At 40.8% G+C, this 24,322-nt stretch overlaps 1 protein-coding gene across 5 annotated transcripts in view; it reads left to right on the top strand.

Moving 5' to 3' along the window:
* The window catches only part of ANKRD6 (ankyrin repeat domain 6), a 93,427-nt gene that overhangs the window by 24,818 nt on the left and 44,287 nt on the right, over positions 1-24,322 (top strand). For 2 of the 5 annotated variants that reach the window (XM_061369790.1, XM_061369792.1), the window contains one exon: positions 21,580-21,720. The exons of 1 other annotated variant lie outside the window; for it this stretch is intronic. The gene's annotated coding sequence lies outside the window, so the exon portion shown is untranslated. Of the gene's footprint in view, positions 1-4,886; positions 5,146-21,579; positions 21,721-22,437; positions 22,604-24,322 lie in introns of those variants that run through there. 2 more of the 5 variants (XM_061369789.1, XM_061369791.1) reach the window with 2 other exon arrangements.

Genomic DNA, 24,322 nt, shown 5'->3' on the forward strand with positions numbered 1-24,322 from the left:
ATGTGAGATTGCAGGGGGTCTTACAATCCTAATTCATTAGTGGTGAACAAAATAACAGACTCAAGATTTCCTAGGCTCAGCAAGATCCCAGTATGAACTGGGATCCCAGATAGACATCCAGACCAGTAGGCGCTTAAAACATCCATATTACATCGCCTTCCCTTTGCCAATGTAAAAACCCCACCACCCAAATAGGGACAAAATGTCATGTAGATTTCCATGTGTTTGACCATATCTGCAGTGAGTATCCTGTGCTTGTTTTCATCCAGGTGGTCAGTTTGCTGACTGGGGATTTGTGGCTGGTTTCAGCCTCTGGAGGCTGTGATATTGGCACCACTGAATATCTCTTTGAACAGATAAACTAAATGTTTGTGGGTTTTTTTTTTTGTTTTTTTTTTTTTTTAATTTGAGGCAGTCAGCCATGATCTTAATAATAATGATAATGTATTTTTGTAAAGTATCTTATGTCATTTTCTAGAATCAAAGCACTGGGGCCTAAATAGCAGAGCTTCATTAAGGAGATGAAGTGAACGAAGAGAGGCATCTGGCAGAAGAGCGAAGGACAGTGTAAAAATAGAGGCACATGTTGGTTTGAGTAGCATTAGTCATTTCTGATATTATGTTGCCTATGAACCTCTGCTCCATTCAAAGCGGAAGCGTGAGCCAACAAAGCTAGTTTTCAGGACATTCACACAGTGTTCCTTTCTTCCTGAAAATAAGCAGCTGAAGCTTGGGGAAATTGGAGGTGCCTTTTTGTTAGCAGAAATCTTTGCCACAAGGACAATTTGATGATGTATCCTAAATAAATCTTCAAAAAGCAAATCAGCAATTTCTGTACCACCCTTTATTTATTTAATTATTTCTTTTTTCAGTATGCTGTTTTCCTAGAGCATGTGCCCAAATTCATTGTGATCGGTTAATGTGAGGATCCTGGGGAATATAATATATATAGACACCCCCTTTAGTTTTAGTTATTTATTTGTATCGTCTGCAAGAAGAAGGTCAATTGCTTTGTGCTGGATTGCAGGGTTTTAGGCTGTAACATAGCTAAACTGAAACCTGTATTTCAGAAGCATTAATGATTTTTCACTTTTAATCTTGAGTTAAAGAGTCATTTTCAAAGTTCTGTCTTAAACTGTTTCTTAATTTTTCAATTTCTCCCTTGCACTTACTTTCTCGTACTATTTTCATCTTTTGTGTTCATTCTCAGAAGCATAGCTCAGTGCAAACAGTAGTATATTACTTTTTGGAGTACCACCGTATGTCACATTAAATCTGGAATCAAACATCTTTATAGCTGGTAAACCAGAAGTGTATAGAAATGACTCAATAGCACAGAGAAAGCTGCTATCAAACCTTGGGCTGCAGTATAGGTGTTCTGGTCACGCCACTTGACTCAACTACTTCTGTGTCTAATTGCTGCTTTATTTGTCTGTCTGACCTTTTGAGCTTTTAGTTCTCATTGTTTTCCTAATTTGAGCTCTTCTGCTCTGGTCTAGGTTGCTTCAGGCTTGCCCACTCTTGAAGTGCTTTGGTATACATGTTCACCTGGCTCTACATAATGCTTTTCATCGTGGTGGCAACATAGGCAGGATACTGTTTCTTCTGATTGATAGAATAAATATGTTGAGTAATAATATGGTGGGATACTTCATGAGAGAGACTACAGAACGTATGTCTGTTGTTATCCTGTCCGTGGGGAACAGGGACTTCAGGATTATTTCTTCTTTATGTAATTGTGTGCACCATTATATTTAGAGAATGAATGTTTCCTGAGGTAGAGAAAACATTTTTCGGCAGCTTGTTGAAAATTCCCTTGTGTCACTGACTGTATTGTACAAATAATATAGAGTAGGCAGCAGGGGGTTGTGCTTGATGGGAAAAACATATTTTACTTTAATACTCAAAAGTGCAAGCAAGATCAATGCACTGTAATAAGGGACGGCAGTTGACGGTTAGCCAACGGGAGTTTCTCATATTTTAAGATGTTAATAAACACAATAATCCTGTGTGGTGAATGCTTATAACTGTGGAATAAAAAGCACAACAAAACTAGTTTTCTTATGTACAGATGGTAAAACTTTTTTTCCAAAATGAAGGTACTATTTAGTTCTGTAGAAGGTGGTGAGACCTGTGCTGGTTTAGAGTAGACCAGAAGAGGTTCAGCACTTGCCTCAGCCTGCTTTTCTTCATTTGCAGCAAGGAGCTGGAAATGCTTATCTTTTCATGCCCATTTTTAAAGTAATTTGGTTAGCAGAAATGGGATGATGTAGGAGTTCCTTATCTCAGAGAAGGAATTCACTGAGGTGAGGTTTACTGTAATACTGTGTAGTATACATGCAAAATGACTGAAGTGAAAAAATATCTGTGTTAATATTTCCCTTTGTCCATTATTGAGGTGGAGAGGTCTGGAGGACATGAGTAATTTGGATAAGTAACCTAAACTTTCTTTATCAAGCTAAATGAATTAAACATGGGTTACTTTACAACAGCGTTACTTTATTTTTTGCATCAGTTTAATTAAGTTGGTTTTAAATCACTGCCTAAGTCACACTGGCATATCTTATTCACACAAATGAGCATTTTTCTTCCTTTGCCTACTACAATCCACAGTTCTCCAGCCACTACTAACATGTCCCAGCCTGAGAGGTATCTTTTATCTTTCAGCATGATATTCTTTATTTGCATTTAGTTTTTTATTCACTGTGTCTAACAGGTGGTTTCCTCCAGTACTACTGCTTAGTCAGTTTGTTCCTATTTTTACATTTGTAGAGTTGATTATTTAAATCTAAATGTGGAACTTTGCACTTTATTGATTGCATCTTTTTTATTCCAGACCATTTCTGCAATTTGAAATGACTTTGAAATGTGGATCCTGCCTCTCTTTAAAGGACTTGAAGCTTTACCGATTCTAATGTCAGGCACAGATTTCATAAGTGTCATCTCTGTTCCCTTCGTCACAAATGGGACTGTTGAGCAAAACTGGACTTAGAATAGACATACATGGGATCCTCTTAGAAATTGCTGGACAGTTTGATAAGGAAGCTTTAGTAACTACTGAGTTCTTGATTTCTCTAAACCACTGTGTTTAGTTTTTATTTTTTTCACTTTTTCAGTGAGAGTCTTAACCTTCCTTTGTAGACTTTCTTTCTTTCCTCTTCTCAATGAGCTCCTAAATGTGAGCCTAAACAGGTTTAGGGCCATTGGTTGAGTGTTTTCATTGAGATTATTTTCCAAAATGTCCTGACTTACCCCAGGTTTTTTCATGGTACAACAATTTTCTTTGGTACAGCAAGACAGGGCAGGAAGACAAGTGACTGTACTGGCTCAGCTGGACCAAAAGCTTCTCTTCCACCTGGCCTCAGACAGTGATTAGAAGTGGATGGCAAGGGAAGAGAAAGGGAAAGAATTAAAGTTGGTGTATCATTTCCTCCTATGGCTCTCTAGGATACTATCAGCCCTAGGACCTTAAAAGCCGAATGTGGTTTTGTGTGTATGCTGTCCCTCAGTAGATTTGTCTTCCATGTACTGCTCTCCTTCACCCCGTATGATCTTTCAACATTTACAGACAAGAAGTTGCAGAGGTCTTGGGCTCTTCTTGCTTGTTCCCAAACTGGCTCCTCCCAGTTTCCTGTCATGGTTTTCTTTTCTTTTCTTCTGAAGGGCAAACACCTGTGTTGTGTCATAGAATCACAGAATAGTTAGAATTGGAAAGGACCTTAAGATCATCAAGTTCCAACCCCCCTGCCATGGGCAGGGACACCTCACACTAAACCATATCACCCAAGGCCTCGTCCAACCTGGACTTGAACACTGCCAGGGATGGAGCATTCACAGCCTCCCTGGGCAGCCTATTCCAGTGCCTCACCACCCTAACAGGAAAGAATTTCCTCCTTATATCCAATCTAAACTTCCCCTGTTTAAGTTTTAACCCATTACCCCTTGTCCTACCACTACAGTCCCTAATGAAGAGTCCTTCCCCAGCATCCCTATAGGCCCCCTTCAGATACTGGAAGGCTGCTGTGAGGTCTCCACGCAGCCTTCTCTTCTCCAGGCTGAACAGCCCCAACTTTCTCAGCCGATCTTCATACGGGAGGTGCCCCAGTCCCCTGGTCATTCTCGTGGCCCTCCTCTGGACTTGTTCCAACAGTTCCATGTCCTTTTTATGTTGAGGACACCAGAACTGCACACAATACTCCAAGGGAGGTCTCACGAGAGCAGAATAAAGGGGCAGGATCACCTCCTTGGGCCTGCTGGTCACACTCCTTTTGATGCAGCCCAGGATACGGTTGGCTTTCTGGGCTGCGAGCGCACATGAAGCCAGCTCATGTTCATTTTCTCATCGACCAGCACCCCCAAGTCCTTCTCCACAGTGCTGCTCTGAATCTCTTCTCTGCCCAGCCTGTAGCTGTGCCTGGCATTGCTCCAACCCAGGTGTAGGACCTTGCACTTGGCATGGTTAAACTTCATGAGGTTGGCATCAGGCCACCTCACAAGTGTGTCGAGGTCCCTCTGGATGGAATTCCTTCCCTCCAGCATGTCCTCTGTCCGTTTCCGAGGAGTTCTGGATCATCTTAACAATTCTTTTGTACAGTTTTCATAAGCTCTTTGGAGTCCGAAGATAGAGAAAACACACTTGGCAGTTGAAATTGATGGCTGGCTGGCTGAACACATTTGCACCTCAAGGACCACCACTGGCCAATGAGGCTTTTCATTATTAGATATAACTCTTCTGTGCTCTAAACAAAGCCAGGGGACATCCTTCCTCCCTCTCTGTGCACTCCTCCATCCCCATCTGCAGCTTCTCTTTGAGCACAGCTGCACACCACATCAGTCCTCCTGGGACACGGGACCTTCCTACCCTGCTGCTACTCCTCTACATTATGCCTTTTATTTCCTTTTTCCTCCCAAGATCGTACTGAAGAAGAAAATTCCACTCTTTGATTTCTGAATCTCTCTCTCTGTATATTGCCATCTCAGTGTATTTAGGTTTTAGGTAGTTGCTTGTTTAGACAAGCAGCCTTTGAAAGAGGGAACAAGGAAAGAGGATTTCCAGCAGCAGGTGCCTCACTAACGTGTCTCGGTGAGAAGGCTTCAGTGTGTGTCTGAAGTAGTGTTGGTGATGCTGCGTTTTGCCTGTGCAAGGTAATGTAATACTGCTGATTTTCCTCTATCCAGCAGCTGTGGCTGCAGCATGTGTATTTGGGGGGAGGAGGGTGAGGTGTGTGTAAAATATTTTCCTATTTTGCTTTGGGAAAAAAGTGGAAAATTTGGAACTAAAGTTATTTTGCTCATCAAATTGTTGTCTGTAGTACGTTAGTTGCAGGCTTTCTCTGGTTAACATGGGGTTCGACAGCAACAACCTAAGCTTCATTTCCTGAATTTCCTAAGTGAATGTTTGTGTTAATTTCTGAAAGTAAAAGAGTTCTTTTGCTGCAGTGTAGTTGTTGCTGAATATTTAATCAGGTTACATTCAGATAATGTTTATGTCTTCAGCAGAAAACTCCTGTTATTTTTCCTGATGCTACCCTACCACTGCTGTAGCTTCAGATAGTGGTTTTTTATCATAAGCTGTGGCATGACTTTGGAAGGGTATCTGGCATAGAGAGTTGAGGCAAATACTGATATATTTTATGAGAACTGAATGACTGCAACATTATTTTGGGAAGATGAACATGACTGATAAGTTTTATCTAAATAGTTAGGAAGCACTGTTTATGTTTTAAATAAAAACAGTATGCTGCTTTAGGGAAGGGTGATGAAAGAAGAATGACAGATTCAGGTGGAACAGTGGAAGCAGAGGAATACAAAATGTAGGATACAAGTTCAGTCCAGCTGGGTGAAAGTATCGTAGTCCTGGTGCTTTAAGTTGAGGTGCTTTGTAAATTTGTATAGGTCTCAGAGATTAGCCGGTGAGATGTAAATGTCAGTGTTGCTTTTGTGTTGTTATGAAGCTGATGATTGGGAAGGTTATGCTCTGTGAAGTGCTCACCAAGTTTAGGAATCACACCATTTTGCTTTTGTGGCTCATCTGTGGAGGAAAAAACTATATATAAACTATATATACATATATATGTATATGCATATTTATTTCAATGATACATGCAGCAAGCCTAAAGGAGTCTTCTGTTTCTCCATAGCAGTGTTTCATACACTGAGGTCTTCTCTGACTGTGTTGGAGGTCTCCATGGAGGACCAGTGTGGTTAGGATGGGAATTTACCCAGCTGTAGGCTGCAAAGTGGGATGATGCAAGAAATACTTAGACAAATATACCAAAGTGATGTATCTTTCTGAATGTAATCCAAACCCAAACAAAGTAACGAGAAAGTTTTTTTCCTTTCCTTTGGCACTTTTTCAGTGATGCTTATTACTCTGACATGGTCTTTCCTGTCATTCATGAGAGATCCCAGGAGAGGCAAGACACGAATTTCTAATACAAGCAATAAGCAGGAGCTTTTCCTCTCCACACTTAAATACATATTTTAATATTACAGAGGAACAGGGTAGGTTTTCTGTGGCAGGTCATTTTTAAGAGTCTTTCACACCATTTTTATGCCAAAACACTTCACTGACTTAAATAATACTGTTACAGAGATAATTAATAACACAGAGAGTAATTAAGAAGCTCAGGCTAGAAAGGAAAGAGACATTTTCTCCTGGGGTTGAAAGGAATTGGAAGAGGCAGGGAGGTGCACGAAGGCTCTTCCAGATGACACAAGCAGAAGAGAGTTTTGCACCAGCAGCGCTAATGTGTTTTTGGATGGGCAAAGAAGAGGCCTGTAGCACTCGAGCCAAGAGGCAGGAACATACTGTAGGAAAGAGATGGGAGCAGGATCCCAGCATGAGGGATGTGGAGTTTCAGCTGCACAATTGAGCTGTCATGCTTGTGTTTTATGTGCCCGATCTCTGTCCTGCATGGATACCTCTGGTCATGAAGGGAGCAGTGCCGGAACAAAAAGTGGCTTCCTCCAAGCTGCTTACAGATGAGGAACAAGTGCATTGGCCCATCATGTTGTTCAGTCTGTTTAAATTTCTTAATGCATAATAATATGAGAATTTAACAAGAAATCCCATTCTTTCCCACTTTCCTCTGCACTGAGGCTGCTGCTTGATTGTTTCCTTTCTTCTTTTCCCTCTTTCTTTTCTAATACTCACCAGACAGCTGGCATAATGGAGTTTTTCACTTCTACATCAAGTGCAGCACCTGCCATGTGAAATCTCTCCTTTTCTGTTTGAGTGAAAGCTTTAAGCAACACTTCTCTCAGACAGAGATTAAGGCCTCAGTATTGCTGTCTAGGCTGGACATTTGATTAATACAGGGTTCCTTTATTGTCACCCTGCCTTTCTGCTCTTCCTCATTAGAAATCAGTTACTCTTCCCCAGTTCATTCATGTCTGGGAGAAAAGAATGCCTAATGATACACATTGATAAAGAAAATGTATAGCTTGCATTCAGCTGGTAAAATGAGCTATTTTCCCACATGGAGAGGGGATTAAGCAGGGGGTGCGTTTGCCTGCTGCAGCTGGTAGTAGAAGCCTCTGACAGAAGATGGCAATGCAGTGTGTGCATGCATGTACGCCTGCATATGGAAGAACTTAGCTCAGTTGTTGTTCATATATGATTTTGTGTTTTGGCGAAATGATGTGGTAGCCTGGAGTTGTTTTTTTTTTCCCTCTGAAGGTTGGAAATGTTTTTGCTCCTGTGAGCTGCTGAGTGTTTCGGTTACCACTTGACAGCACCGTGTTGGCAGAGCAGTATTTACTTGCTGGTGTTTGTCCAGGGAGGAACTGCAAGGAGGGCTCTGTAGGTGTGTTTTGGCCAGAGCATGGTTTCCTGAGGACATAATCCTTCCCGTAATTAATTGCACAATTTACTAAGTTAAGAATGGGTGCTTTGATAATTTGTTGTAACCCTTTTAGCACTTACATCCAGAGTTTTCTCCAATTTTTAGTGATGTAGTCCTTCCAGGCACAGATGGTGTGAATACGTGCAGCAGTTCACCGGGGATCAGGTTTTGATGAGTGTGTTTCCGCTGTCCTTTCCCTGCTGCCTCCCAGCTGAGCTGCCCATGGCTGTGCCATGGCTGGCATTTGGGGCTTGCTGGAGTTCCCTTTAGCCTGGGTGGGAGCACAAGACAGAGGGGTGTGGTGCAAAGCACAAGCCAACGAGCTCTCCTGGACATGTGCTGATCCTCTGCAGGAGCAGCATGAATGGACTGCTGATGCAAAGAGAGGTGGGAATAGTTCAGAGGAGAGATGTCTCTGGTCCAGCCATTACAGAAGGGGATTTTATGGGGAACAAGAGCTTTCTTCTGTTACTTGCTGTGTTGGTGGTAAGACCTGTGTGGCCTAGGCTTGCCTTTACCCCAGGGCAGACGGGGCAGAGCTGCCAGAGCTTGGGGCTGAAGCATTTGGAGATGCAGGGTTTAGAGCCTGACTACAGATATACATGCCAAAGGTGCCAGGAGCAGGGTTAGCAGATCCAGGATGGTGAGAGGTGTTACAGAACAGAAGAAGGGAAAGCTCACCTTAGATGTTATAAACCGTAACGTAGATTGTAAAAAGGAATGTAAACAAAACCACATACATAAAAACATATATATATATATTTATATATATATATATGCTTTTTATCTGAGTAAATTCAGCTTTAGGTTTGAATGTTACACTGAATGGGCAGGGAATTATGAAAAGCTTCCTAGCTCTACTCAGCACAGGAGGCAGCAGGAAGGAGGGAGCTATCAGCAAAGGAGCAGTAAGGCTGACAGGAAAGGGACATTTTCTCTCTGTAAGTACTAAATAAACTTAAGTGTCCATGGGTCAGAAAGCTAGTTGAGATGAGGCTTGTGGGGGCTAGTACTTTAATGTATTTGAGATAAAGTAACTCAAGTTTGGGTCTTGGTAATATTGTGCCAATTGTGGAAACCTGTCTCAGTGTTCTTAGGATGTTCAGTGGGGAAAATAAAACCTCGCTTCATGTGGTGCCGAGGGATCATATCAAGGGACTTTGTGGCTATATAGCTGCATTGTGGTAATACACAAGTTGTTCTTCTCTGAGTCTGTTCCTGAGAAATGTAAACCAAAGCATTCTTAGGAATCAGAAATAGTTTAGGCTTACATGTACCTCATGCATCTGTGTAGATGTCAGGGATTTAACTGTTGAGAGTCCTCTATAACGTGGTTGGGAGACTGCTGCTGTTGTGCATTTCCTTCATGCTCAACCTTTATGGTCTTGCACTTTTATAAATCAAATACCTACAGAAGTAAGAATCAAAAAAGCCCAACAACTCCGGTTCAAGATCAGTTCAGGTGAAATGAAGAATGTGGATGGGGGCAAGTGAAGAGTTTGTGCTGAGTGCTTTCTCAAAGAAAGATGCTTTGGCAGTGTACTGCTTCCAAAATGTGCTGGATTCACCCCAAATAGTAAAGTGGCAATGGGCGTAAGGTGCCTTCCTTTATCTTTCAGTTGGTTTTACTTCTGTTTTTAATGTTTTAGCGTAGTAAAGCTTTTACCATCCCAACACCTGCCTGAGAAACTTACTCTACTGGTGTATGAACTGACATGATTGATAACTCAGTTTTTAACTCTTAAAACTGCGTTTACCTCAGTTAATAACCATTCGGGTTTTTTTTTGTTTTTATTTTTGTTTTTTCTTTTTAATGTATTACGTGGTATGGGTACCTGAAAATGGCAGCTTTCTTTGGCAGTGGTGCTACAGGCCAAGAAAACAAAGTCAGACCTCATAAAGAGGGTATTTCCACAAGCGTGCATCGTCAGAACAGGATGCACTTCATTCTTGTGGCTCTGGCAAATGAGCTGTGACACGTTCTTACTGATGCTGCTGCAAGTAATCAGCAAGAGGTTACTTTTCTGGATGAAATACATTTAAATGGCGGTGAAGGAGAGGACTGTGATTTGTTTTGATTGGATTTCCCCATGTAATTTGCATACTGCAGTATGTAATATGAGCAGCTGGATATAATGTTTTTTTTCCTCCAAATCATACCATAAATCAAGAGAGAGGGAAAAAAGTTGCTTTTAGTGACATTGCATTCTTTTTTGAAGAACCTAGGAGGAGCTTAGATCTGAATGGTTCAAATGAACATACTGTTCTAATTGTGTTGATTATAACAATACACAAGGGGTAATGTATCTGTGAGGTAAATAATAAACATCTGAAATCATCTACCTTTGTTTTCATTATCCCTCCCAGGTCAGTGTTAAAGAAGTAGTTCTAAAACTATTCTTCAGAGGTTTTGATAACATTTTTCTATAGCTGACAGAGTGAAATAACTTGTTTGAGGTAGGCTTGAGATAAAAGCACTTAATAACATAGTGCTGTAGCAGCTATTACAGAAGTTGTACTTTCTTTCTCCTTACTAAGGAGGTTATAAATTTGGGTGTTTTGCTGTGCAAACTCAGTCCTTTCTTATGTTTGTCCTCATTTAAATTGACAAAACCATGAAAATAAATATGACAAAAATAGATATAATCATTAAAAAGTTTGCACTAAAAGTTTGTAAGTGTGGATTGGGGGCACAGATGTCCATTTAGAGAAACAGAACATAAACTTAGTCTATAATCTGTGTGCAACAGGCTCAAATGACATCAGTTTAAAAAGTATGACAGTCTTGGAAGGAACTTAGGCAGCAATAGAAAAACTTGACTTGCTCCCTCACTAGCTTGTGCATGCCTGCGTGCACATCTGCTTGTTTTTCAGATGATTGTGCCAGCGCAATAACAGCTCTTGTCTGGCACGACAGCACTTGAGTGCACTGAGACTGCGATGCTTGTTTCATCCCAGCATCTGGTGAGATTAAGTATTAGCACTGCTGTTAATGAACAGTTTGCGGATATGAATGAATATTTGGGGTTGTTTTTGTTTCCTCTGGTTTGTAGCTGACAAAGCCATCGGGATGAACAAAGCCTTCCAGACTGCCTACTACATAGATTAATTTACAGCTGCCAGTTTATATTAGTAGTTCTATTTATTCTGCTTGGGTGCTTTTTTGAGGAAAGGAGTATTTCTTAGTCAATTGTCTCGCAAAGAGAAAAGAATTCAGGAAATGTGAAGCAAACAAATTCCTGTTAATTAGGTAGGCTTTTGGCAGCTGAGTTGTTTGCTCCCTTTTCTTATGATTTTATATTACGTTGAAGGACTGAAGTTCAAAAGCAGAATTGAAGTTGGGGTCTGAACTTTGTCTTTTCCCTCCTGCACTCTGCATTGGTGATGCTGGGGCTCGGTGAATAGCAGCTGTAACCAAATTTCTTGTTTGCCTTCTTAAAAGCCTGGCCTTACTGAAGGTTTTGACAAGAGCAGCAGTGTACATCTCTTGCCTCTGCAGCTCCGAAGATGCCATAGTTTATCAGTAACCCCGAATGCTCCCTTTTTTTTTGTGATGTTTTGCTATAATTCTTCTCTTCTCTGTTGGTGTTTGTGCTGAGTCTTGGTTCCATGTGCCAACTGCCTGATGTAGGCAGGAACTGCTGGCTCTTGCTGCTGGAGATCCGAACATGTGCAAAACCCCTCACCCATGAGAGGTTAGGTGGAGGAGGTTGTCAGTGAGGGCGTGAAAGAAATATCTGGGAGTTTAATCCAAGAGCCTTATGGATATGTCTGGGTATGGATGATACAGACTGGCTGATGTTTTTGTCCATATTCTAAAATAACTGCTTTGGAGGACTTAAGTAGTTTAGAAAGGGATTAGTTGGTTTATTTATGGCAGGATCAGGCACACCAGGAGGTGTGCCCTTCTTCCCCACCCCCATTTGAGCTAGAGCTCTTTGTTGGCCAAATTGCTGAGAATGGGATCAAACTGGGCTTAATAAAATCTTCCTTCTCCCCATCTTCTCTCCTGGGCTGCAGGGTGGGGAATAATGCATTGTGGGCCTGTTTGGAAACCAACTGGAAGGCAGTGAGACATGAAACGTCCCAGATGTTAAGAGGAGACCTTGCAGGGACAGGAGCTACTGCTTTCAGGACCCTGCAGTGTCAGGGGTACCTGCTCTCCACCAAGACGTCCGAGATGAAGTGTCAGCTCTGAGGCAAGGCAAGGGAGTAGTATCTTTTAGTCTTTTGGAAATAATTTCCCACCTGCTCATTATAATGGATGGTCCTTTCTATAATTCCTTGTAAACCTTTGCAGGTAGCAATTACAGTACCTCATGTATTTTGATGCAAGTGTCTTATAGGAGAAATATATAACTATACAGGCATACATATTTTTTATATATATATATATATATATATATATATATATACACACACACTTTTTTTCTGGTGAGAAGGTGGTTTTGCTCCATAGTAAGTGATCAGTCCAGGGCATGATACCTGTGCTGTGATTTCTCCTTTCTTCTTTCTTGGTTGGATTTGGTTTTGGAGCTTGCAGGTGTCTAGCTGTGGCAATGGTGCAGGTGTTTGCTATGCAATATGCAGCTTCATTTGAGAAATACTTTCTGCTCCTGTTCTAGTCTTTATTCCGTTGAAGGTTTTTTTAATTGATTTGGAAATGCCAATTTAATGGCTGCTGTTCTTTTAAGTGTTCCATATCAGTGTTAGAAGTATGTGTGTGCTCCATTTAATAAGAATTTGTGTTACAGCTGAATAAAGAATCAGATTTCTTCATTAACTACTACCTACCATGCGGCAATCAGAAAACCTTAAGACCTGCATAGATGAGAGAGAATCATAGTATTTCTCAGTACCTGGCTTCTTTATTCCACATAGTTTTTTTTCTGTGCACTATTTTTGTATGCATCTAAAATCATCACACTTATGATTATTATTAGTAAATTGAAAAGTCTTACAAAGAACTGCAGAGCTGCGTAATTTCCTTCTTTCTCTTTCATTCTGGAAAGCCATCTATCTCACTATCTATTACACCATCTAACATGTGAAACAGGAATTACCCTGCTGTACAGACGAACAGAGTACAGGAATCATTCAGTATCTCCTTTAAGCTTCCTTAAACATTTTTAAAGAGTAAAACCTTTGACAAATTATGTGGTTAAAGACCTTCATGTCAAATGGTTTTCTTGGGTTACTTGATTTTCTTTCATGTGCACAGATGACTTAACAAAAAGAATGACTTTTGACTGTATTACAGGAATGTATGTTGAGAGCATACATCATTAGTAAGACCTTGTAGAGTAATTGGTGGTGTATAAAAACCCACAAGGCTTGAAATGACATATGTTTGGGTTTTTTTTTAGTGTTTTGTTTTCAACTCTTGGGGGTTTTTTTCTTTCCTTCTTCTGGTGTTATTGGAGCTGATGACAATATTGTTTTAAGAAGCAAATCTTTTTACTCACTGTTTTCACCATCACATGTATTCTTTCTATAGAGATCTGGTGGATTAACCATAAAATAGTCTGCTTATTGGTTACTCTCAGGAGAACAAATGAAGCATAAAATCTTTGGGATATTTTTGGGGTTCTGCAGATATCCCAGTTGTAGCTATTGAGTTATGTCGCCCCATTTTGAATCCATTTCCCTTTTATTCCTGCCACAGGTGGGGAAGCAGGCAGTGCACTGAACAGGTATGGGCTTGCAAGTACAGCAAGTGTACTTTCAGGCAGATGTGTCTGCCTGTTCAGATGCTATGTGTGCATCTGCTCTGAGCTGGATCTCTTAAGGCAGTGCAGTGGGGACTACCTCTCAGGCAGAATCCTGTATTTGAATCTCAATATCCAAACCAGAAATAGGACTAATCCAGTGTCCTCACATACAGATATGAAAAATATGCATTTTAGTTTGTATTAGGTGAGGAAAAATAGTTCCTGTATTTACTAATACATTTGGAACATAATGATTTAGAATGAATGTGAGAAAGATAAGCAGGTCATTTTTTGAAGTCTTTCAGGTGTTAGCGAAACATCAAGCCATTCAAATTTGGACACTTGGCTCTTAAGCCAAACTGTCTACCTTGGACTCTCTTCTAGTGAATGTATATCATAGAATAGAATCATACAATAGTTTGGGTTGGAAAGAACCTTAAGATCACCTAGTTCTAACCCCCCTTACATGGGCAGGGAAGCCTTCAAACCCCAGCCAGCCTGGCCTTGAACACTGCCAGGGATGGAGCATTCACAACTTCCCTGGGCAGCCTCTTCCAGTAAGAGAGGTATTTCCTCCAGAGCAATGTTCAAAATCTCTAAATTAAGTGCTTAGTCTGGATTGCCTTTCTTGTTTCCATAAGCATGCTCTGTAGTCAGCGAAGAGAATGGGGCTGGGGTACCTGTGGATATGCTTCCCCATCTCTTGTTTGCCCCACAGGATGGTGGTTTGGGTTCCAGAATAGTGGTGAGGGAGAGAGGTGCAAACATCAGGTTCTGCACTTGTGAGGCATAGTTTAGGGGGGAAATTTGACAATTTGTTCTTTTATTTTAATTAATTCCCTAAAACTCCCCATATTTTAGAGACAACTGAGTAAGTGACATCTTGTAGGCTGGCAATTCTGTTGTGATCTGAGGAGTTCTGTTTTCATGTGGAGTGCACCTCATTCCCACGGTCATACTGCTCCACAGCCCTTTGCCTCTCTTTTTGCCCCTTTTGGGTGGAGGGGCATAAATCTCTTTGAAGCATCTAGCTAAAATGTCACAGTACTTAATGAAACAGTGATGCAGCTAGTTATGTGCATCATGGAGAATTTAAACAAAGAATAAGCTAAGCCAGCAAGTTCATAAAGGTGTGTTTTCCTGCAGGAACCATAACAGTTCTGTGGTGTCTGTGTATTGTAGACAGTTACGGTATCTGGTTTTAATGTGTGTGCCTTACAGTGACTGTGCGGTTACCTGAATATTCCTTTGACAGCCGTAACTTTGAATTGACTAACTTTCATGTGCTTGAGCTTCCCTTCTAGTATTTTTCCCTTTTCTCATCTGAAAAGCAGTAAAGAAACTAGCAAAAAAGAGGAAAGGAAGACACAATGGAGAAAAGCCATAACTGAGTTGAACACATATTTGAATAGGACGACCTGTTCTTTTTTAAGTTTGTTGTTTGGAATTGTATCGCAGGCTAGCAATCCTATTTACTTCAGAGCATGCATGGATTTTAAATATCATATGCATATGTCGCACCCAGCAACAGCAGAAAGAACTCTTCAGGGTGCTGTTTTGTAAATGGAGAAGATCTACAGATTAAATTTTCCAAGATCCCCAAAAGATCTTATATTCAGAGATGAAAAAATAAAAAGTATCTTAAAGATTTAAATCCATTTGTAAACATGAATAGTAACAAGCCTTACAGCTCTCTGGGTATGGGGAGCTGCAGTGAGATCCGAATGCTGTCAAAATTAACAGCGAATTCCCTGTGACTTAATAGGGTCAAAAATCATACTTAATGGTTTGCATGTGTAAGAGTAGATATACTCAAAGTGGCACAAGGAATGCCTTTGCTGCTTAAAGGTGCTAAATGACAGATAATTGAACTGTGGTTAAAAGGTGCTGGGAATCCCATGGCCCTCAGATGGGAGCACAGGGCTATAATTACAGTTCAGAAAACTACAAAGAATTTCTAGCAGTTTCTGTAAGAAAATGAAAGCCTTGACTACCAGAGTTCTTTCTTTAATGAAGGGCCAGTTCATTGTTATGTATGGAGTGCACGCCATCTAAGTAGAGGTGTGTGAAAATTAGAGGTGAGCTCCCTTTGTGGTCAAAGGGGTCAGAAAGAACCTGGGGCACTCATCCTGTTGACTGCATTATAGCAGTTTCACTTTCTGCATTGACTGTAGAAGGATTAGAATGTAGAATTAAACTAATCTAAACCAAATCTTCCCTGAGGTTAAGTTAGGCAACATGCATCCAGCATGGTGACTATTGCAAGGCTTTGAGAGGAACACGCATGGCCTGTCATTAACCTTCAGTTTGGTGAAAGAATTTGAAGGAATGACTAATGTATTGTGTGTCAATTGTGTAAAATTGTGGGAGGAACAGGGAACTGTGGCTGAAGTCTCCGGGGTTGTTTCTTTTCCCTTCCCCCTTGCTCCTGGGTGGATCAGTAGAAAGGGAAGGCAATTGTGTAATGGCATTTTTGCCCATCACTGCGTGATGTTAGTTTGACACATGCAATTTACTTGGAAAAGCTTAAGTAGCCTTAATAACAGAAAGTCTCAGCAGAGCTGACACTAATGGTCTCCCCCATTGTTCAGCCTCAACAGAGAGATTAAGAACTAAATGAACAAAGAGACCAAATTGCCATCTCCCCCCTCTTGAGTGTTGCTGCATGAAAACAGGTATGAGCCATGACAATGGGTCTTTGGGCACGCTCTCCTGGTGTGAGAGGGGATTTTGCCTGTGCTGTCAATTTAGTACCATTACTGAGGGCTGCTGCAACATTACCCAGCCCAGCTGTTTTTACATAAATAGTCAAGTCCAGTCGTCTTGAAAGAAATTCAGTATATTGTGCCCCGATAATGCATATTGTTGAATACTCTTCAGACACTAACCATCTGATACACCGTGTTAAACCTAGACCAACTAGGTCTGCCATTTTTCCTACCCAGTTTTGCACACGCAAATCATAATTTCTTGGCCAGAACTCTCAGTGAGGTGTAACAGTGCAGCTCTGCGGAGTGAGCACTCAGAGATGGATGTGTCCCCAGTGCATCGGGTTGGACTTACAAAGGTGTCTCAAAGAAAATAGAACATCTGTTTAAATCGCTGCTGCATATATTTTCTGTCTGTTTTTTTGTGGCCACTGTGTGGAAGGCTTTAATTGCAACTCACTTCTAAGTAAGATTGATTGTCCTTTTATTCAGAGCACTGCTCATTTTCTGTTTCTATAGAATGGCAGACCAAAAATTTCTGGCCATTAGCAGGTAAAACAAACATGTTTCAAGAGAGGTTTAGGTGGGCTTTCCAATCCAAGATTTGTTCTATGATGATGATTGTTTGTGAAGAGTAGACTCTCTACCTTATTCAACCTCATTACTAAGGAAAAGTGGATCACCTTTCTGTGAACAGCTGATTTTCTAAGATGATGTCGTGTTGACAGATCAGTTGTTAAGCATAAACCGTATCTGTGTCCTCTAGATTTAGAAGATTGAAAGCTAAATAAGAGTTATGGGATCAGTATCAACATTGTTGGAACTTGATGATCTTAAGGTCCTTTCCAACCATAACTATTCTATGATTGTCTAGTCTTACCAGTCTTGCTTTATAACTCATTGTATTTTCCAGCATCACGTACACTTGGTCAGGTATACCAGGTGAATGGTGGAGCTCAACATATTTATACTTCAAAGACAGTGAAATAGATGCTTTGCATTTCATTAACTGAATGTAGGTAGATGAATGTATTTAACTGGTGGTTCTGTAGAGGAACAGTCCTAGTCCTGCTCTTATTTAATATAATGATTGATATCTAAGCTCATAAAATATATTTAGGAGTCACCACAAGTAATGTTTTGTGCTAAAAATGGATTTGTACAGCTTAGTTTGTATGTTTTTCTATGGGCATACAGCATACAAATGAACTCTGTACATCAGATGCATGTGATATTTAATCTCAAGTGGAATGCTTGACACTTGTAGGAACAGTTCAAAGATGAGGGCAGCTGTATTAGTGTTTTAGTCATGCTTTCTTAAATTCAAATTCTTGTCTTACTGTGGCCAATTAAAATTTTGTTGTTGATCTCCAGCAATTAGAATTGGCGCCCTTATATGTCACAATTACAGTGTTGTTTTGTAATTGATTAATGCATGCATCAAAAATGTGGAGGAGGAAAAAAAATTTTATTAAACTTCCTTAACAGAGACTTGCATGGCTGATGCAAAAGACAGAAGGATGTAAATCTTTTCCCTCCTAATGAAAATTAGAAATACCTCCTCCTGACTGGACTGCCGTGCATTCTGGGAAATACCTGCATGTTTCTTGAATCATGGACACTAAGCAAATCTGGCAGTTTATAAGGATGTAGTAATTGAATATAAATATTTACTTAAGTATGGCCTGGATTGTTTTCAGAAAGCAAATGCAATGAGGCTGAATCAATTCTGTGTTATACTTCCTGGAACCATGCCATTGTATCTTTTGTCTTGTCAGATGGACTATTGCCTTGTCTAACTTTCCAAGGAAGAAAAAGCAATGTAAATATAAGCAGAATTTTCATGAAGCAGAAAAGTGATTTGGTCACTCTGTAAAGGAGGATTTTTTTCTTCCAAGGGGGAGAACACAGTAGACTTCCTATATATTTTTCCCTGAAGTAAACTTATTCTATTCAATTTTAGTATCTGGAAATTTCTCAATAATCCCCAATTTTAAAACTTTTCTAGTGTATCTCTTACTGATTTTTAGAGATACTCTTGTCCTTAAAGCAGTGAACCTGGGGAAAAGTGGGAAGTGCCTGAACAGTACATCTAGTAGCGCAGTCTGCCAAATGATTTCTGCATCCTTTAGCTCTCATTATGTTGGATAAATCTTTGTTGAGTGAAATGTTCAGGTTTCCCAGAAGCCGTATGAGGGCAGGAACTTAAAACCTAGCATTTTGTAACAACTTGTGAACAAGGCTGTGCACGCATCAAAGGAACATAATTTATACAGTTGACACTTTGGGGGTGTGTTTGGTTCTTTACTGTATACCAAGCATCATTCCAGCCTTCATTTAAGAATACTCAAGAGTATGTATTTTCTTCTGCTGTGTCCTGTATCTCGTTGGTGGAGGAATACAAGAATCACTCTGTCATTCCTGTGCTTTGTGCTGACACGGGGTTCAGTTCAAGGCTAGTTTCCCATGGTTCTGGTAGCCATGGGTCCTTTCATCTTAACTGCTGTCCCTCTCTGCAGTCCCTCTCTGCAGCCCCAGTGAGGTTTTTGCCAGCTTGGGTTTGTTGTTGGGGGGTTCCCTGTTTTTCTTCCCTCCAGTTCTCTCTCTGTGCAGAAACTCAACAATGGCTTTGAAGAGAAGACTGACAAAAGATGTTTTTTCACTGCTTGTGCTCTCCCTTCTTACAAGCTGTCTGTTCTCTAGCAAAGGCAGAAGTTCTTTGCCTGCCTTCTTTTGCTAATCCCTCTGCTTGCCCTGCTCAATCTTAATCATTCCACTGCTTTTTCATTTCTTTGCTTAGTGTCTACCCTCACTTCTTGTTCCTGTGGTTTTGATACCAACGTAAGCTGACTTGAATCTCTTCCAACTTGAAAAAAGGACAGGCCATCACCAGTTAACATTTGCACTTCTAGGTACCCTCTGCAACTCTCTCTCTTGTTGCTCAACATGCTGTCAGTAGCTGTTGGTGGAGTGCTTCTTTCTAATGCACCCGTGCCTTTTCCAGTCCAGATTTGCACATTTCATTCTGGGCAGCATCTTTACTGATGTCTTCCTCATCAAGGTTTACAGGTTGCTCTGCCTCCTCAGCCTCACTTTAGCTGACAGCTGTCTCTTGTCCCCAGTGTTGTTCTTGAAATTCTGCCCATGCTTTTGTTCTCTGATTATGTCCTCTTTGGGTTCTTGTGCCTCCACAGTGATTTGTTTGGAGGATCCTTCCCATCCAGCATTTTGCAGTTGCTGTCTGTGGTTGTGCCCTTGGTTGTTTGTGTTTGTATTCTGAGCCTTGTGGGTGAGGTTACCTTGAGACAACATCAGCTCAACTTCTGTCTCTGTGCTGAAGACTTCTTTTTGTTGCTGTGCACCCCCAACATATCTTCTCTATAGGCCAGAAATACCTGTCTTTCTTTCCAGTAGAGTCTTATGGACATGGAGATGTCAAGCTGGCATTTTTCTGTCCCATCACCTCTGCTTTTTTTTTTTTCCCCTTTTCCAAGCTGTCAGCAGCAGTTCTGTATTTTGGATCATTTGGAAAACAGTCATTCTTCTTGCCACTCAGATTCCTGATAATTCAGGATTTCTCTCTGGTTTGTTTGTGGGTTTTTTCTAAAAAGGAACCTATTATTTTTCCAGTTCCCAAATGCAATTGTAATCACACATAACCTGTGTTCCTTGTATGCTCTCTGGGACCTGAGAACCTGTTTTCAGGGTACTTCATGTGTTCCTAAGTAGAAGTAGTGTGTAAATTCGTTCAAGCTGTAAGAATTGATTAGATGAGCTCTGGAGATCTCTCTCTGATCTCCATTTCAGTAATTCTAACTTTAGGCTATGTCTTTTTGCACCTCATCTTGAACGTGACATATTAATAGTCTACCTGCAGTTTAGATACAAGTTGGGTAGATGGTTTTGTTTTGTTCTCTTTTCTATATTTCAGTTGAATTTCTAATTAAAATGAAACACGTGTATTTTCAAGCAATGACACTGTCATTGAGAACATAGTCAGCAAAACAGTACCAAAAGGTCAAGTCACAGACATAACCAGTGGTCAGTTTTCCAGTGTCTTTCTGTGTTATCGTTTTTTTTTCCTACATAAACACATCTGCTGATCTGAATGCATTAGGAAAAAGGATAAGAAAAGCAGCTGAGTTATGCTGAGATGTTAATTAGTATGAAAGAGGGATGGTAAGGTCTTCCAACAGCATTTTCTAATTGAAGTCACTGAACTGGCATTTCAGCAATGATTTCTGCTTCAGAGATCAAGAGAGATTATTTATTCTTAGCAGTTTTCTGTCTGAAGCTCTCAAAAGTTCAAGCAGGACAAAGGACTTGCAACACTGCTGAACAAGTAGTGACACTGGTGATAGGTGATCATTCAGCACATTGTTTACTTCTATGGCTTGCTCTGTTTTACCAGCAGCCCAGGCTCTGGCAGATCCTTTGCTTCTGTCAGGGATTTTGGGAGGAGAGTAAAGGTCCATCTCTGCCTTGTTAAAGTGGCAGCTGCTCTGCCTCTGTGCCCTGGGGAAGCTTCCGTAACTTGTTTCTCTACAGGTGTACAGGGCTGACATTTTACCTTTGGAAAGGAAACCACCATGAGTCCCCGTCCCCTCCACTTCTGTGTGCCTCAAGAGTTGAATTTATGACCCGGGAGTAGTAGAGACCTGCCTTTTTGGGCAGTGCAGGCCTGTAAGTCTTTCATCTGCTCACAAATACTGCTAACAAGGTAGTCTATCTGGAGTTTAGAGGGGATATGCTAGCTTCAGAAAGGATGTAACAACAGTTACAGCAACAAACCTGGAAAACCAGAAAGAATGGGGAGCTAGTAGGAGTATTTGTGTAAAGAGAATAAGAGAGACATTACAGGGCGAAAATGGAAACCTTAATGAATGCACCTAGTAAGTTCCCACAGCCAGAGAAGAATTTACTTGCTTATGTCCACCTAGGTACCATGGTTGAAATGGGATACCTGGGCTAGGGTGACAGTGAGATGTGATGGGGAAGGTACTAGAGAGAGAAGCAGGACAAGTAATCTTCCTGATTTTCCTGATTTGTTGCCTGATTTCTGGGAAGGTACAAAGGTCTCTCTGCTCTCACTGCATTGATTTTTCAGAGATTAATTAGCTGGGAACCAGACTGGAGAGCCATGGTTTGAACTTGTTTTGTTTATAGTGGGAAGCGGGCGTGAAAACCTCAGGAGGAAATGGGTGGGTTTGCCCAGATGGATACAGGCAGCTGAATGCTGCAGAAAGCACTGGTGTTAAATTTCTGTACTCCTAAGTCTGCTCTGATGCTCCATTTATGATGTTTCTTGTGCAGGAGCAGAGTACCATACCGTGGTACAGAGACTCACTGTTGCTGTCAGCACTGGAGAAGATTAGAGGTGGAATCCCCATTGTTCTCAGCCAGAGGTTGCCCTGCAAGACACAGCTGTAAAATGTTCATCAGAAAAAACTAAGAGTGAGTAAAAACCAAGTCTGTCTTCTTTATTTTTATCTGAAATGTATAAAAATAATGCTGTGCAGAAGTGCATTTGGAAATGCACTGAAGTTCCTGGGTAAATAGGGATTTCTAAGGACTGGTGGCTCAGTGCTAGTGAAGAAAAGTGTCACGTGTCCTATTGATTTCCCTAAGCAAGAGGCTGGCTCATAGGAAGAGCTTGCTTTGTCAGGGAAGAACCACCTGGGAGGGACAAGCTCCTGGGGCTGATACAAAAGCTGCGTGGGGACATATCTGAGCAGCTGTATTGGGAAAGATGTCCTATTATGTGGACCATGTTCACCTGCTCAAATAGGGGAGCCTTGCTAATTCCTAATGAAGAGGATGGCTTCCTGATCTGAGTTCTCCAGGACACAGGTAGACAACAACAGTTTCCAATGGCAGAGACAGAGAACATCTTGAGGATGCTTGCAGTTTTCTCAGTGATTTTTAATTGCTTTTTACTTTTGAATAGTGAATGTCTATGTACAGGAACTTACTGCGAAGCAACATTCTTAGGTGTTTTGTATGTTGTAGCTCTAGAATTTACGAGATGAACTTGTAGACCTGAAGAATCACATATTCAGTGGGAAACTACAGAGTATGAAGCATTAGCTGGGGTGGCTGGAGGTGGGTGATTCCAGTGTCCAGGCCTTTCCCAGGCATTTGAACCCAGGTACCACTCCTGCCTTTCCACAGCTGAAAGAGGTCTGCCTAAGGAGCCCATCCCCTGAGACATATCACCTGTGCTCTGCCCAGACCCAGCTGGGAGAGAATGCTTGACATTCAGTGATTGGTTTCCTTCAGAGTAGTCTGGAGAGTTTCTTTCTGTGGAGTGCTTGACTAGCTGGGATATTTATCTAAGGTATATTACAGTATTGGTTGTTAACTTTTCATGCATGATATAGCAGTGTTGTTTCATGAGCCTTGAGTGAAAGCAAGCTGCATGTCTTCTGATGCTATCTTAACAGCAAATATGTTAAAATGAAATAGTCCTGCTTGACATATTAAGGCACTCACAATTCTGATACGCATGAAAGAAGAAAACCCAAATCAATCTTTGCTAATTATCCTGTAATTAAAGCAGTGTCAGACTGAACAATACATTGATATAACAAAGATTGCAATTGCTTGTTTTATTTGTTCCAATGCTGCTAAAGGAATCACAGCTACATGAATGGTTCATCAGGATAAATGCTCAGGTACAGGAAAACATGGTGAAACACTGAATTTTCAGATAGGTGGAGCCTATAATGCTTTTCTGTGTTTTTGACAACTTGCATGGATGTGTATATAGTGCCTACCACTTCCCTGGTATGCAAACCAGGACATTAGTAGTAGTAGTAGTGCTGGATGGAGAGGAAAATGAAAGACCAAAATCTGGAGACATAGTTCCTTAAAATCTTTGGCTTTTTGAGTTGTCAGTGTTAAAAGCCCAAACTCTTTGTAAGAATGCACATAGTTCCTTAGAAGTTAGATCTGTCATTTTTTACATGCTTTTATATATGTCTGTATGTATTTAGGTATGTATGTGTAAAATAGTATTTTCATCCTCTAAGCTACATGTAGAGAACGTATGTAGGTGGACAGGGAAGAGGAGAATTTTTACTGGAGACAGAATGACTAAAAGATGTAATTCTGTAATATTATTTAACTGTTAAATTGCTGATGGATATAGAAATGAGCTCTAGTTCTGTCACAGATGTATACATGCTTGTGCATATATGTAAATGTGATGTACACAGAGAGAAGAAATAACTTAGCTTTCTCCAGTTAGCCTATTTCACATGAGGGTGAGTTGGATCTAGAGGTCTCTGTGATGATTCTGAAAAGGGTCCATGTTTAATGTCATAAAATGTATTTGTTCCTGACCTGGTTGTGTACAGCATGTTGCAGCAGTGCACTGTGCACCTGCTGGAATAAGGTTTATGATGATGATTGGTTTTTTGAAGAGAAAGCCAGAGACTGTCCCATTAGAAAGCCACATCCTCGGCACAAGGAGGGGCTTTCCTTGTACCAAGTTGTTCTATTGTTTCTGGGAAATAGCGCACTGGAGAGTGAGCCAGGCTTGTGGGATCATTGCCAGTTTAGGGCTCAGAAAATAAAACCAAAGAGTGTGGTGTGATTTCTAAAATCCATGCAGAAGACAAGTAATTAGTGAGATTTGCTGATACTTTCCGCACCATTTGTTTTTTGCATTGCTTTTCCAATGCGAGTGTTGTAATGTTAAATAAATCACAGTGGTTTACCACTGACAGGAGATGTCATGGTGAAATCAGGCAGATAGAAGTCCTTTAGCAAATTGCAGAAAACTGAGTGTTTCTCACAGATACTGTGGATGGGATTCATTTAATCTAACTTCGGATGTTTATAGTGGAGTATCTGAGATGATGCTTAATGAGGTAAATAATTTTAGAGTGTCATTTATCTGACAGTTGAAATGTACTTCAGGATGATGTGGATCATGTCCTTTGTTGACTATAAAGGGAGCCTAGCTGAGTAAGTCGGTGGTACATGTCTGCACTGCTTTGTGAACCTTATTATTTACATCTGATGTCACAGTGCTGTCCAGAGTGCCTCTGAG

Source organism: Neopsephotus bourkii, unplaced genomic scaffold (genome assembly GCF_033783945.1).
Source record: "Neopsephotus bourkii isolate Nb327-2 ecotype Australia unplaced genomic scaffold, CSIRO-AGI_Nbou_v1 NB_1511, whole genome shotgun sequence".
Taxonomy (NCBI): Eukaryota; Metazoa; Chordata; class Aves; order Psittaciformes; family Psittacidae; genus Neopsephotus; species Neopsephotus bourkii.